Source organism: Egretta garzetta, unplaced genomic scaffold (assembly GCF_000687185.1).
Source record: "Egretta garzetta isolate BGI_Z169 unplaced genomic scaffold, ASM68718v1 scaffold439, whole genome shotgun sequence".
Taxonomy (NCBI): domain Eukaryota; kingdom Metazoa; phylum Chordata; class Aves; order Pelecaniformes; family Ardeidae; genus Egretta; species Egretta garzetta.
In genome coordinates this window covers 1,525,403-1,541,685 of record NW_009260803.1, presented here as the reverse complement: position 1 = coordinate 1,541,685, position 16,283 = coordinate 1,525,403, and positions in this window count along the sequence as shown.

Genomic DNA, 16,283 nt, shown 5'->3' with positions numbered 1-16,283 from the left:
GCATTACTGCCCTATTTTCAGGGCACAGCAGCTAGACATGTAAGTAATTCTGTGCTCTGATACTTCCAGCAAGCATTGCTATCCTTGATAAACCTGATTTTTTAAATAAAGATTAAAATTGCTGTGTTAGATAGTGTAGAGATAGATTTATAATTCCTCTTTAAAACTTCTACTAAATGAAGAAACATAACAAAAATGTGTCTGTATAAAAAAAATCCATCCTCTCATGATAAATTTCACCATGTATTTTAAACAATTTCATGATCGTATCAAATGATCACACTTCTGGAGTAAACTTCTTAATGGAATTTAAACTTTTGCCGCATGTTATGTGCAGAAGAGGGTGAGTGGAAATAGTCACGTACACGCTGCAGGTCAGCACAGTGGTTTCACTCAGCAAATAATCTGTACAGCAAGTAACATTTCTAGGGAATGGGATGTTACTCCAGGAGCCTGAAATAAGCTACTTGTTACCTCTGGGTTATCAACAGCTGAACACGGGTAGCAATATTGGTGAATAAAATTACTAGCATGTGACAGCTCTTTGTGAGGCAAGTCTGTGGCATTAGCTTGTTTTTAAGGGTGTTTTGGGTGTTAGAGGTACTCTTTGCAAGCTAAGAATAAAAAGTATTTTCAGCTGATGCTGACTTGAGCTAGGTGTGCAGTGAGGGCTGTGTTAATCACATGCTTCAGGCCAGGCCAGAAGCCACCATCCAACTCCCGGTCTGACCTGCTGAATGTGGGACACAGCTCCCAACCAAGTGGCTGTTGTGCGTGGCTCTTGATTTAGTGCTAATCAGAAGAAATTTGCCCCTGGTCTTGTATCGAGGTCCATATGCCTAAGAATTATGCTGTCAGCAAAATACAGGAAAAAGCACAGGAAATAGAAAAGTATCCTTAACAAACTGGGAAAAAGTACTCTGAAACACAGAAACACTAAACCCCTTTCACAGTATTACAGAAAATAAACACAAATAGCCCTTCTGCTCCATACTGTGTGTACAAAACCCACAGATTTTGTTTTCCTCTGTGCTGCAGCAACTGTTAGGCAACTGCCCCAGTTATTCTGGCATCTGGTAGTTGATGTGAAAGTATATGGTTTCTAGAGATGGTAAACGCAGTAGCAGGTATCACATAGTTTCCCTGCTTGCTTTCTTTTTTTTTTCCAATTATGAGCCAACATGGATGTGTGAGTTTACCTTAGTGCTAAATATCTTTCAATATTGATGCATATTTTTCTCTGTATAACCAAATGTGTTTCTTTTTATTCCCTTAAAACTAGGTTCATTAATGGGGCATAAAACAGCTTTAATGCTATAATACACTCAGTTCTTTAGCTATCCTTCGGTAATCTCTATATCCCCACATGGATGAAGGGGGATGTCTTCCTGTCATCCACAGTAATGTAATTAAATCCCGGAATATACTGTTGAAAAGATCTTGTTTAAGAGCCAATTGCCTCTTAGGGGCAGCGGTGATGTCTTTTCAGGGCTATTTTTGTCCCTTGATTATGCAACTGTCTGTACGTATATATGCTCCTTCTTTGCAAGCATGCAAACTGGCTCTGGACATATTAGTCTGTGCTCGGTTTTGCCTACGGGCTCTCAGATACGGCAGCAGTAATGGCTCATTGTATGAAGATGTGCGTCGTGGCTGGAAAACTCCAGAGGGCTATGAATGTCTTGAGAACAACCTTAAAACCCCCAAAGATACGTGCAAGGAAATCTGTCTGCTCTGTGAACTGTACTTTATAATTTTCCACAAACAAATCAAGATACTTATCCTGGAGAAATCTAAGTCCAAATGTGTTCCTCCAGTCAAATCCTTTAGATTCATAACAAAGCGATTGAGTGAACAGACATCTTTTAATTCTTCTTCACTTTCCTTCCTCTGTCTGTCCAGACTAAGAAATCTCCTCAAAGTCAAAATCCTGGCTGATAAGTGGATTAGGACTGGCAGATGTCTCTCTACCACTCTTCTTCTACTCACTTCCTAGAAGTCAGTAAAACCCCTCTTTCATTCCACCTTTCTGGTTGCTGGCAATTTGTCTCTGGGACTGCTGCAGGTCTACAGGCAGGTAGTTACTGTAAGATGTAGTCAAGGTCTTTGGAAATTGAAAGATCCAGCAGGTTCACTGTGATAACTCTCACCTGTTTCAGGTTCTGTCAGTATCCTTATGATTTTAGGAATTTAGGTTCTCTTCTTTGATTAGCCCATTATTCTCATTTTTCTATTTCACTTTGCTTCCCTTGAATGTCTTCCAGTTTCTTCCTCGCATGTTGCAATCCTAAACTTAAATGTGCAAGCTGCCAGCTAACTAAAGTTGTAGTAGCTGGGATGCATAGTATGGTTAAGTTTTGATCCAAACTAAGCAGAAATTTGTTGTTGTAGTAGTAGTAGTTGTAGTAATACTACTAATAAAAACAATAATAAATAACAAAAAACCCTAAACCAAAATGCAAACATTACCTTTCTAGCTTTCTACTACCTCTCAGTTAGGACCAAAGGCAAGCAAGAAACCAGCAATGTGTTGAAGTCAATACTTCATTTTCTCCTTTTTTCATCATGGCATTCCACCTTTCAGTGTACATTCAGCTCTTTTTCAAGAACTTTCTTTTATACATACCCTTGTTAACAGGTGACAGGTACAAAACAGACAGGAGGCAATTCCCACAATGTGAACGTTCACCTGCTCACTGTTAATCTGCTCCTGGAATGTATAGCTCAACTGTGAACTCTGCCACAGGATACTGTAGGTGCCCAAGTTCACGTGTGGAGATTGAATATGTTAATGACCGATACATGCACTGGGGGTTACCCAATATATGGGAACTGTCCCCAGTATACAGTGTCCCTCAGCCACAGGTTACCAGATGTCGAGACATTAGTTGGGTAAAGTATCCTATTGGTGCATCCTTATCTGCCACCCTTCCATGGACACCTGCTTTTGGCCACTGGCAGAGAGACGATATTGAGCCAGACAGACCTCTTCGTATGGCACATTTCAGGTGGTCTCCAACATTGTACGAGGTAAGCGAAATAGCAAGAGATGGCCTTTTATCCTTTTACTTTCAGCAGGCAGCTTTGTCAGTGTTCAGACTCCGGACAAAATGTGGTGGGAGAAGTGTCTAGAGTTGGTTGCAGTGGGACTGAAAGGAAGGAAATGCTGTTGGTTTTAACTCCTGTTCATTGTTGAAAAAACTTTACTCTGGTAGGAGAAAGGCATGTCTCAAAGGCTTCTGTGGTGGCACCACTGGAAGGCACACTAACAAGCTGTGAGAGGGCAACTCTGATGCTGCCCATCAGGGGCCTGGGACCAGCCCAGGACCCTTCAGACCATACCCAGAGCTCTCAGGCAATACATACCAACCAGCAGCCAAGGAACAGGCAGCTGTCCTGCTCACCAGCAGCCTCTGCTGAAGTCATGAGGCACTGAGTGATCCCGGGGATGCAGAAGCTGAAGTGCTCGCACACAGACAGCTGCCACACTGCCCAGGCTTAACTTTTCAGAGAACAATCCTTAAATAGAAAACATCTGATATCATCTGTGCTGAAGGCCAGCTGAGATCCAGTCAGATGAAATAAACATCTGCCTGAAACAGGTTTCTGAAAACATGCATCCAAGAAAGGTCATTTTTATGCCTGCCTGACTGATCAGAATACAAAAAAGGGATGAAATGTTCCATCCACGGCCTCAGTAGTGTGATTAGTTTTTCATTTTTATTCAAGGCTCATGCATTGTGTTTCTCTGCCTCTCTTTCAGTGGCACACCATCCTCTATTTTTCTTTTTTACACTTCTTTGAATTTGAATGGTATCTCTCATTCAAAGGACCCCGCTCTGCCTTGACTGTCATTTATCCTTGGAGATTTGGTTTGTTAGGGGCTGTGCAGAGGCAATGAGCTCACTTTGCAATTCCAATTCCAGTGAGCAGGAGGATTCAGGGGCTGTAGCCATACTTATTAGTACTACCTGGTGTAACATGTAGTGCATGTCATGAGTTGGGGGGGCTTCAGAAATCCTGTAAATGGTGCATTTATTAAGCAAGTTAAAGGTGAAATCTTGTTAAACATTGGGTTCATGCCCTTGGAATGCAGGACTTCTTTTTCTGTCATCTTTAAGTGCAGTTTAAATCCACAGCAAAACCTACAAGTCCCTAACACTTCGCTTTTCTTAATTACAGTGTATTTCTTGTAGTTAAAGTACTTGAAACACTTCTGCATCACCCTAGAACTGACCTCTCTAAGATTACGGTGACACTGTGTTCGATTTGGTCACACAACAGAACTTCTGCTCAAAACCCATTCCTTGTCAGGGTGATTTTTGTTGTTCCTCTCTAGACTTTATTTTAGTGAGACTCTTTTTGGAGAGATGGTGGCCTGCACTGGTGTTCAGAGATGTCTAAAGCCAGCCTGTTCATTTTATAGATGCTTCTCAAAGCCAAGCTGGCTTTTTTCCTCTCTGCTGTGTTGTAAACTTGTCATCTGACTTGTCAATAAATTATTTGCAGGCTGTGAGGCCCCAAGGAGCAACTATGGCCATCTCCTCTTGACCTGCTTTGCACAGAGGCCATTTAATTTCTCCAGAAGAGGGCTAAAGCATGCAAGTTCTCTAGAAAAGCAGGGAATCTCATTTTAAAGACTGGTTGGAAGTCTACCGATTCTTCTAGTAATCTCTTCTACCTTTTAATTACCTTCGCTGCTGTGAAGCAATATCTTATTGCAAGGACACATTTCTTTTTTCAGCTACCATGGGTGAATTTTAAGCCTAGGTAACTCCTTCTCCTTTGCCTTTTCTCTATCCTTCCTGGAAGGACCTGGCTGGGCACATAATTATCAGGCCATCGCTCTCATGATTTTTCTCAATGTGATGTAGTGAGACCATGTACAGTGAGGTGATTCAGGTCAGTCCAGAAGACCAACCTGTTCTTGCTATTTGCCATCCCACCAGTCTTTCTGACACCTGCGTATTTACTTGGCAAGAATTTTATCCTGCCAGTCTGGTCGCCTGGTTGACTGATAATGTCAACTAACATCAAAACAAAGACATTTTCTGGGAAATATATCTTTTCTCATAGCTCTGCTTCTTGATATCTTTTCATTAGCACCACAGGATGGAGAGTTAACAGTGACCCACTTTCAGATCCATAAAAAGTACTCACTAATACGAGACAAGGAAAGATTTTTAGTCAAAATATTGTGTGATAGTAAGAAAGTTATCTGCATCAACACAGACTAATTAAAATGTATATTTTTTGAAAATAAAAGAACAAGTATTTATGGAACATATTCTCCGTGAAACCATGCTGACTGGTATTCACTGTTCTTTTAGAATATAACCCTTTTTGATAAAATAATGAAAAATCTCTGGCAAACTAATGTCAGGTTGGAAAACTACTTTCTCTGTTTTGAAGCAATGGAATTACACTTGAATATATTCCACTTAAAAGCTGGAATCTTTCTAACATTTATTTAATAATCAGCCTTACCAATAGAAAGAGACCTTCTACTCTGGCTAAGGAATTTTGTCCAGCTGATTTGAAAATACTTAGAGTAATTGGAATCTCCATTGCTAGAGATGAGCTGTTGTTAAAAGCTAGATGGGTTAAGACTTCTGCAACTATAGCATAGATTTGCTGTCCTGATTTCCTCATTTTTCAGAGGTATGTATATTACTGAACTTGATGCCTGAAAGAGCATCAGAACCTAGGAGGTAACTTTATCTCAGTGGTAATGGGAAAAAGTAATGAGAAGAAACTACTTCTGAAAACTGTCTTTTCATCAAAGCTGTAGTCATCCAAGCACACCCTTACACTACCTGGGCTTCCCAAGGAGATACAGCTCCAGAGGAGGTCAGTAAAAGGACACTCCAGACACATCCAGCATGCTCTTCTCCCCAGGTTCCCTAAATAAGTTCACAGAAAACTAATATAAAATGTAAGCTGGAAAAGTCACTGGCAAATTGTCTTAAATGTCCCTGACATATCAAGAAGCTCTTAACCCAAAAGCACAGTAGTCTGCTCTCCTTTCACTGTCAGAAATTAATTCCTGGGGAGGAGTGAGTCTGCGTGAATAAGTGATTTGGGGGAAGAAGGGGGTCACAGGGGTTCATTGCCTAAACTAAAAAAAAAAAAAAAAGAAAAAGATAAATCCAGACAGTTCAGCTGTGCATTTCAGAACTGTGTCTTTCTTTTTTTTCTTTTTCTCCAAATGTCTGTCACATGAAAGTTAAAGTGTTTTCCTTTCATGCCAAGCTGTAATACAACTGTGACAGAGAGCACTTTGCTTTTGAACAGCCACATGTTATGCTCATTCTGTGGTGGCTGATGCTTTGACATCCTCACTGTGTAGGGGCTCACCCCAGAAAAAGCACTTGCTCTGGTGGTGGCTCTGATTATGGCTGCTCTTAGGCTGGGCAAAGCTAAACATGTTTGTGCCTGAAGACAGGGTTTGGGAGCAGTGAGAGTTCTTTTTTTTTTACTATATTTTTCCCCCTGCTTTGTTGCAAGAATTTTTTTCACCAAGTAGGTTGAGCCTCTGCATGTTGCAATCAGATGGGCACTTCACTTGCAAGACTTTTTTTTTTTTTTAATGTAGTATAAAATAATAGGATTAGACTCTAATAGCTTTATACACTTTTCATCAGGAAGGAACTTGGAGTCTTCTGGGCTTCTGATGCAACCAGAATTCAGCAGTCCTGTTCCCTTTTAATTTCAGAGCTTTAATGCTCAGGATAAGGAGTCTGCCACAGCTAGTTTAGCAGTTAAGTGTATTAGCCAATGTAATGAATTATTGACCAGTGGGTGACAGTTTAACACTTGATCAATATGCTAAAGTATTAGAAAAAAAATCTTAGGCTGAAAAGGTCTTCCGCTCCCTACCTTGGTAGGGAGAGTGCTTAGGGCTATTTAGCCTTTCTGTCCTTCACCACATGGAGGCCAGACAAATTCCTTAAGGATTTTATGTGCTCTGCAATTGTTAATGTCTTGAGCACGTTTTGGACTCATGCCTTACCATACCTTATAAATTTCTATAAGTATCACATACATCAGCTCTTGAATATGAATTTGGCACTTTACGTAGATGGAGGTTACCTAATTTACAGTAAGCTGATAAATGTTTTAAAGGAGATTACCACCATTACCTACATGAGTGTAACTCAAGTTGGCAGTAATGTTTTGTAAGTTTCACAGAAAAAATAATTGGTACCTAATTTGGTATCAAATCATCATTTTTTTCACTGTGGGGGAGAGAAAGCCACTTATGTTCACATTTCTGATAGAGTGCTAATGGGATAAAACATTGAAACATTAAGGCATTCCCAAGATGGAAGACATAAATTTTATGAGCATATTTGTAATTCTTCCTCTGCATGTGTGCTTGTGTGTCCACCACAATGATTTAATCTAAAGGTTCATTTATTCAGGACAATGTTCTAAGAACATTAAGCTTACTGATAAGTAATAGCAGGGAGCCATACAGCAAAGCCTCATCAGTCAATTAAAGGATACTGCAGGGGCAAAAATGCATCTTAGTGGAGATTCTGAACTCTCTTTCTTACATGTTTGCTTACTTACCATACTAAAATTTCTCTCCACCCACAGCAGATGGAGTCCATGCAAGTTGAGGAGACTGAATTGATTTCTCTCCCACCTTGAAGCACTATGGACATAACAGATCTAACAAATTTAAAATTTTGCTTGTTTTTTACCTATTTGTTTCTACAGATTGATTATGTTCCATGTGAGTATGAAAACATCTCTCTCCACCTCTGTAAAGAATTCTTTTGTTAAGGTATTTGGTGATGATCAAGCGTGGAAGAAGCTATATAAATGTAAATTTTATAAGATCATGTAGGTAGGTCAAATGTCTTCCAGCACAACTTGATCAACAGTAACAAAAATCGCATAACAATTTGGAAAAAAAAAAGACTTTGACACTTGCACAGCTAATAATGCCATGCTCAATATTACATGTTAGGTTTGCTGGCATTAGGTTAATTAGTTATTTTCTGGCATCATTAAGCCATGCCAAACAAGAAAAAGTTCCACCCCTGCGGGTGATTTAAGAGACTCCAGAAGCACTGGGAAATGGCATAGGTTTTACTCTGTCAAGACTACTTTCATATTGTTTTTAATAGTTTTTTAGACTGTTAATACTGTAATTCCACCAGGCAAAGTAGTAGGAGAGGTTACCTGCCACAGTAAGGAGAGCCAGGTTACACCAGAGTGGGAATTGCATGTGTAAATGCAACTTTCCTTTGCGGCATCATGTAATGCTGTTAGAAACAGCTGGATATGTCACAATTAAATACTATATATTGCCATTCATGCGCTTAGTAAGTAGGATTTCATATATTTTTCTGTAAATCTAACAATTTTTATCAAGTGTAAACAGTGATGTAGGTTGTAGAAAGTAAATTGTTTTCATGTAGACTTGCAAAATGGGATAGGAATAGGTCAGGACATGGAGCAATGAGGGAACTCATGCCTCCTTCCCCCCCTGCTTAGGCACAGAGACAGTCTTGTGAATGTGCAGTGGCACACTCTCTGGGCAAATAACACAGTGGCCATCTTGCTCTCCAAGGAGCCTGGGCACCTCCACCAGGTGGAAACACTTGCACTTCATGGCCATAGCTATCTCCACTAAAGATAATAAGAGGACTATCTGATGCTAAATTTGGCAGGCATAGCGATATCTGCCTCCTATTCCCACTGGAACAACAGGAGAGGGTTTCCCTGAGGAGATGCAGCACTGAGCCATAAATGAGGAATGATGGGTTTCCACAGGATGCATGTGCTACAAGACAAAAATGTCAGCCAGTGCATTCAGTAGAAGCACAGCTGACTGCAGGGGAATCAGCTACAAGTAGCTGAGATGACATTAACCTTCAGAGATTCAAAACAAAATGGTGAAATAAGGCTGTACAGCATCCTCTTACTGGGGAAAAAAAAAGAAAAAGCTTGAGGATATTCTGAGAAAGTCTTTACATTGATGAAAGGGATTGGAAAAATACTTTATTTACTAGTGCTCCTAGAAAACACAACATAATACAAGTTAGGTTGGTAATATGCTTTGTGTTCTGGCTCAACTCCTCAGAGCAACCCAGCTACCATCCAGGATGACTGGGGTAGAAAAGAGAAATCACAAAACAGATTGACATCTACTTTTCTGATGGCCCCTTCTACTGTAGATTTGGTAAGTCCCATGAGAGCTCTGCCTTCAGTCCCTCACTGCTGCGCTGGCACCCAGTTTTGCCAGCATCATGGACTTCAGCCATGCAGGTCACTTACTTACCTTGCAGGTGTCCTGTGGACACCAGAGGATGTGAGAGGGAACAAGCTTTAGCTCTTTCCCATTTTACTTCCCGTTCTTCCAGAGGCTGGATGTGTCAGGAACAGTTTTACCATGTATGCATACTTATGCTGGAGAGCTAAGGTCTCTTCTTGAAAGAAAAAGTCATCAAGGAAGAACTGGATCTTGGTAGAGATCTTTAGCATCTAACTGAGAGATGGTGGAAGGCAAGGATCCTCTTCCATTTAAAAAAGACTAGGTTTTTTTGGAGGAAATGCCTGGAGGCTGATACACATGTTCAGGGGCATTGTATAATGGAAAAAATTTCTGATAGGCCAGTCTGCCACAAAATTAACGGTGCCTGTAAGTAAGTAAGCCCAGCCGCGTACATAAGACAGCCTTTTGTGAGTGAAAAGGAGGCCAAACTAAAATTTATAGAGGTGAAATTAACTGCATACATTTTTCTGCCAGGCTTAGGTCTTGCTACCTATGGAAGAAGGAATTGCTATAATGTTGGTGACAGAATTCCTTGAGAAACCAGATGTAAGATAAAAATACTGTCTCAGTCCTTGGTCTGTTGTAGTAGCAAAGTAAAACGCTCCAATGAAACATAGACTTCTGGTTGAATTTCAAAAATGCTTGTCAAAATCACTTGAGAATGAAAATATTCAGAAGATTAGCAAGTTGAGATGAACCACTGTATTTATTTTCTTACCCCAGGTTATTCTCCTAAGCCTTCCCGTCATTTGTGGTGTGCTTCCTGCAAGCCTGTGAGGCTGGTGTTTGCCAGCAGATGTTTATATAAAGTTGGCTATAATTAAGAAAACTTGAGATGTTTGACTAAACTCTCTGATTTAGATATTGAGTAATTAAGTAATGACTACTCTGTTTGGCATGCTTGTGCTGCATAAAACCATGATAAAAGTGTTTGGGGCAAAATGAAATGAAAAACCTAAGTGTCTGTAAGGAAGAAGGAGGCCGCTCAACAGAGGGAGACAATGTGGGCCGTGTTTTCAGCTGCCGCATGAATGTTCCCAAAACCTGGGTTACAGCCGACCTTACAATTTGTCTTAGCCCATCCCAGACTGTGCTTTTGGGAAGCCATCCTGGCTGCTGAATGGGTAGATGCTGTGTGGATGGCTGAGTGGGTCAGAAATATGAACAAACTGGTGTTACTTCCCTCTTTGATGGACAAGTTGTTAAGAATATCAGCGGTAGCAGAAATGCCAGCTACAGTAAACTTCACCAGTAATCAGCATTTTTGGATCTCTTTAGGGGCTGCTGAGCATTGAAAGTGGAGAGGAAAATCAGCTCATGCAGTTAATGGTAGATGTTATTAAGCCAATTTACTCGTGAGGAGTGAGGAATGGCAAAGAAGGGGAGAGGACCATGGGAAGAGGAACCTAGCCACATCTCTGCTTCCCAAAGTAGCACTTGGCATGTGATGCTGTGCCGCACTTGTACCCCACAGCATGGAGCAGCCCCGCTCCTGAAGCTCCCTGGCCCAACATGGGTGTCCAGACATGCTCATGTCATCCCCCCTTCCTGAGAAAGATCTTGTCTCCACTCCTATAACAAGCCTGGATTTCTAAGCTTTCAGGTTTTTATATTATGGAAAGTAAAAGATACTGTAGTTTGGTGACTATTGGGAAATGGATGGACATAAGTTGATAAAATGAAGGAGAAAACTGACCCCTGTAATTTATAGTAGTAATCTCCAACACATTTAAATGACAGTAAAAGGAATGGTTCTTCTTTGTGCCAGGATAATTCTCTTAATTCTCCAGATCTACCTCCTGTAAATAGTCTGGCTTCATTTTTTTTTTTTGAGGGTACACTGCAGAACAACTCTTTGTTAGGGTCATAGTCAGTGGGCTGCTTCCTTTGCTCTTCAGAACTGATTTACTGGACAAAAAGGTCCTTGTTGTCTGTGGGTATACAGCCTTGATGACAAAGTACAGGAAGGTTTGCAAAGGCTAGCAGTTGATTAAATGTTTTAATTTAAACTGTCATTTATTTATTTAATGCACCAGTAAAAGCTTACTGCTGTTCGGTATGAATTGTTCTGTTAATAGTAATGGCAATAGTTTTCACTTATGCTAAAATACAGCCTTCTTACCTCCTTTTTCTTACTTTTTTTTTTTAAATGACTCTTTATTATATAAAGGTTTTAAATGTAACTTAATAAAATATCCTGGTAAAAACACGACTGTCCTGCAAATACTTTTAGCTGCTGTAGTGTTGCCAATGGAGAAAATTAAGATTTCTGTTAAGAAATCAATGAAATGTTCCTCTAGCTGTGAAAGAAACCAGTGTACCACTGTTGCTCTCAGGTCACCCCAGGCAATCCTGTTCATAGGCAGTGATACCACTGCTGGTGGCAGATGCCTCGCTTTACCAGAGCTGAGGGCAGGGTCAGTGCTGACTTCTCTGGGCTGGAACTCTAAGTTTTGCATGGTGAAGATCATCCTTGTAATACTTAACGTTGATCCACTCCCTTTTATTTAAGCACTCACAATGCTTTACAAGCCTTAGCTAATGAAGCCTTACAACACCCTGGAGTGCGCTGTAGGAAAGTGCTGTATGGGATTATTAGGTTGAAGCACTGCCAGCTGGCACGGAGCCCTGCGAGAGTCCTCCTGCTGCTCCACCATGCATGAGAAAGACCTGCTTAGAGATTTGCTTGGCTACTCTCCATTATCAAAAGTAGACAGGCAGATGTCTCTGAAGGTGTGAAGGGGATGTATCAGTTGCAGTGTGTTTAATAATAACATTGAGATATGATTCCTTGTTTGTAAAAATAAACTGACTCCTCATTAAGGTAGTTACGGGATGTTGTAACTGCACTTGGCGTTGCAGCCGTACCCCTCCATGTGGGCTCCTTGGGCCTCTGTTCAGCCTCCTCCTTCTTGCAACTTTTGCTTCTCCTTCCGCATTTTTTGCAGGTTTCCAGAAGTGAAACAGAAAGGTTGAAAAAAAAAAAAAATTCCTTAGTCTTTCCCCTTGTAAATGTGAAGACTGCACTGCTTTAGGGCAGTACGGTGGGCAATGAGTTTACCAGCATAACACAGGGCAGACCTGACAACACAGTGGTGTGAAATTGTAGTTGAGTAGTCAACGTCAGCAGACAGCGGGTAACCACGCAGGAGGTAAGGACAACAACAAAAAAGGTAATAGTTCAAGTGAAAAGTACACATCAAAAAAGAACAGAAAAAATTCACTACCTAGGCATTTCAGTGGTAAAAAAAGTGAACGCTTTAAACCTGTTACGAAAAATAAGCAAGTTGGGGCATAAAAGGGCTTAGGACTGCCTGTTCCTCCCACAGTGTTCACAGGCTGGGCCCATGCAGCAGCAGAGGCACACATGTGCTCACAGGCAGAGCACAGGGCACTGACCCCGCAGAAGCCCAGGGGAAAGCTCCAGAGCTGGCTGGCCCGAGGTGTGGCCTCAGGTCCAGCAAGCTCAGTCTGGCTCTTGTCGCCCTGACAGCCAACTGAAAAGGGGAAAAAGAAAAAGAAAAAAACCCCAAACAACCCCAGGTGAGCCTCATTAGAATTACCCAGCAGCCCTTGGCAATAATGAATTGAATAGAATCATAAAATCGTTTAGGTTGGAAAAGACCTTTAAGATCATCAAGCCCAACCATTAACCTAACACTGCCATTCCACCACGAAACCATGTCCCTAAGCACCTTGTCTACCTATCTTTTAAGTACCTCCAGGGATGGGGACTCCACCACTTCCCTGCGCAGTCTGTTCCATAATAGTATATATAATATATTATATAATTACAGCCCCAGTTAGAGGATGTTTCTGTGTGCCCGGTGCAGCCAGTTCAGTTCCAGGCTTATTTTAATTCTGCTTGTTAGGGACAGCGCCGGGGCCTGGCCAGGGCCTTGATGAAGCTTTCAGCCTTGGTGCGACTGCAGAGTGTGTGGCGACAGTGACGGTGGCAGTGGTGGTGGTGGCAGCGGCAGCTGGTGCGGGGTGCAGCACGACTCCCAGTGCCCAGTCACCAGTGCCGCAGGTCTCACGCTCCTGTGCACAGGAATGGGTTGCCACTGCTGTTTTTTCTCCTATCACGTGTAATCCTCTGAGCTGTCCTCTCCCCTCAGGTTCTCATGGTGGATTTGGCATGTGTTTTTGATCTGAACTTCCCAGCAGCAGTGGGAAGCCCTTGCAGCTAAACCCTGGACCCAAACTATGAAATGCAATCTCTCTCAAAACTCAATTCAGACGCATGGGTGTTGACATGGACACATAGATGTGTGAGCTACCTGATCAGTTTGGATCTCAATAGGGATTTTCTCAGAGTTTTTGGGGCAGGACATGCCAACTTTAATGATAGACCAGTGGGCAAGTTCTAGTGCTCTGTTGTGTTTTTCACAAGCTGCCTGGGCTTGCTTTAGATATAATAATGCTGATGGGGTTTTTGTAGCAAACAGTGTATGTTTGAGTCACACAATATGCTTTGCCCTCTCTTATTCAGGGTTTCAGATAGACATACTGTTTACAACTATCATTATGAGGAATAATCCTTTGGGCATAATCTCGTTGTGAGCCTGGAACATCACAATCAAATTCCAAAATGGTCACAAACTCTTGCTCATCTTATCATATTTATTTTATTAGGGCAGGACCCTCTGAAGAGCTTATTTGAATAGGTCTTCTTTCTTTGTGGTTTTCAATGAAACACATTTTTGAGAATCAGGCCAATGAATTCAAACACTTGGGGTTTTTTATTATTACAGTTTTGTAGATGACTCTCTGGTGTTTAAATGTAGTATCTAAATGTAAGTGTACTGTGTACTTTTTTTGTAAAAGCTCTTAAAAGGGCACTTTGCTTCAATGATAACAGTGTTTTCTGAGTTCTCACTGCTTCTTATCTATGTTTCCTATCTCCTTATTAATTACTGTACATTAATTCTGTCTTCATTGCTGCTACGCCTAACTCTTAAGGCACTTCTGTTCTAGACCTAATTTCTGTAGGAGGCCTTTCCTGCCTATTATCCGTTGTCTTCATTGCCTTCACGCCTTCTCCAGTGAGTGTATATACACAATTACAAAACATGGTCCTTTGAGACTCAGACAGGATCCATAGATTTTGCAAGGCTGAAACAAGGTCTCTTGAGACTCAGTCATGAGATGTAGATTTTGCATGGCTTTGGTTAAGCCCTATAGATGAGGTCTATGGCTACATTCAGATTTACATATCAAACAGCCATTTCTGAAAAAGATCATCTTGACCATTTTTATGTCAGTGCCACTACTTAATTTTTTTGCTCTGTCTTAAAAGGCAAGGTGTGTTTTGCGAGCAGCATGAATAGTTTTTGATACGTGCATTGAAGGCGACACATGCCAGCTGCAGAGAAGCCATCGTGACTGCTTCCTTCCTTGGGAATGGAACTCCCCAGGGAGCAGGCTGTTGTGGCAGCCTGCGTGGGTTTCTGCCTTCCGCATGGGCCATTGCTGCTAGCTGAGCAGCTCAGCCACAGCCCCCTGTCACTTTCTGTGAGATGGTGGCAGGACCTCCTACTTGACCAAAATAGACTGTGTCTTCCTGCTGTAGTCTCCCAATTGGAAAGGCTTAATTCCAGCAGAAATGCACAAGGGAAGACGTAGGAAACCACATCACTCTCCCTTGCGCTCTGTATGCAAAATCCACCCATAATTGCACACTTCATTCTTGCAGAACTTTATAATTCATATGTTTGCAGAGGACAAACGGCATCTTGTTTGGCCGTCTGGTAAGGACTCAGAAATACAGCTGGACAGAGAGGAATATAACATTTGCATTGCTTTCTATGTTTGTGTCCCTTGCTTTCTCAGCAGTCCTTGCTGTTCTCTTTTCTGTGGCTAAAACATGTCTGAATATGCCAAAAGACAGTGAGTATTTTACAGACTAAATTGTCAAGCAAAGGCATCTTGAGCATCAGGCAGAGCAAAGTTGAGTTCTGCTATTTGCATGTGCTGGATGCAACTTGGACCTATTATTTCCATTCACTTTCAACACTATATTGAGATTGATTTAATATTCTTTTAGAAGCTGATACTGCTTCACATTAATCACTGCAGACCTCATAGAACATGTCATTTTTCTGACAGTGAGTGAAAGATGCTGATGCTGAGGCATCTCAGCGGAGTGGTTATGCACACATCACTGCTGAGCACAGACCTGTTTTGCCAGCATTCCCCTTTGGAAGGTCTCCCTCTGGGTTTAGGCCCCAGAGCAAGCCTGTGTAGGTGTAGCTCCAAGCTGCACTGGGTGAGGGTGGGGGAAAGGGAAATGGAGCAAGAGGCAAAGCTGGAGAAACAAGGCTTTCATTACTCAGCTTGCCACAAGCCCACTTGCAACCTGGGTCAAGACACTGGGACTTCAGCACTCACTGCAGCAGGAGCTGGAATGCAAGGAGGGCTCTACTAAACCTTGCTGAGGTGAAGAACGCTGCTCCTTTCCAAGCCAGTACCTGACAAGAAAAGACTTCTAGTGCCTTCAGGAAACACCCCTCCTTAAAGGGTATATAAAGGGAATTTCAAGGGGTGAAGGCAAGCAACTGAAAGGTAAAGAGGATCTAAGAGGTTTATTAAAAGAGATATATGTGAGGGGATTGCGTGGGAAGAAGTGTCACCTCACTACCAGAGAGATATCTGAGCTAAAACACACCCCAGGAAATCTCTAGATGAAACAGATATAAACTGCTTAATTGCAGGACTGTACACAAGTTTCTGTTGATTATCATTTTAATTAGCAGCAACAGAAGAAAGTCTTCTCAGCTATACAGTAAAACTGAGAGGAGATCCTGTGGAGATAGCTTTGAACACATAACTGAAAGCATTTTGAAATTAGTTACCATCAGGGCCTTGGGTCTAAGTCTTTTGTTGTACATCCAAATTTAGTTACTAACTGCTCCTCTAACTGCTTCTATTGCCTGACAAACCTCAGAGGAGGGCTTCTTTTTTCCAAGCTAGAAAAGGATAAAGATAGACATCT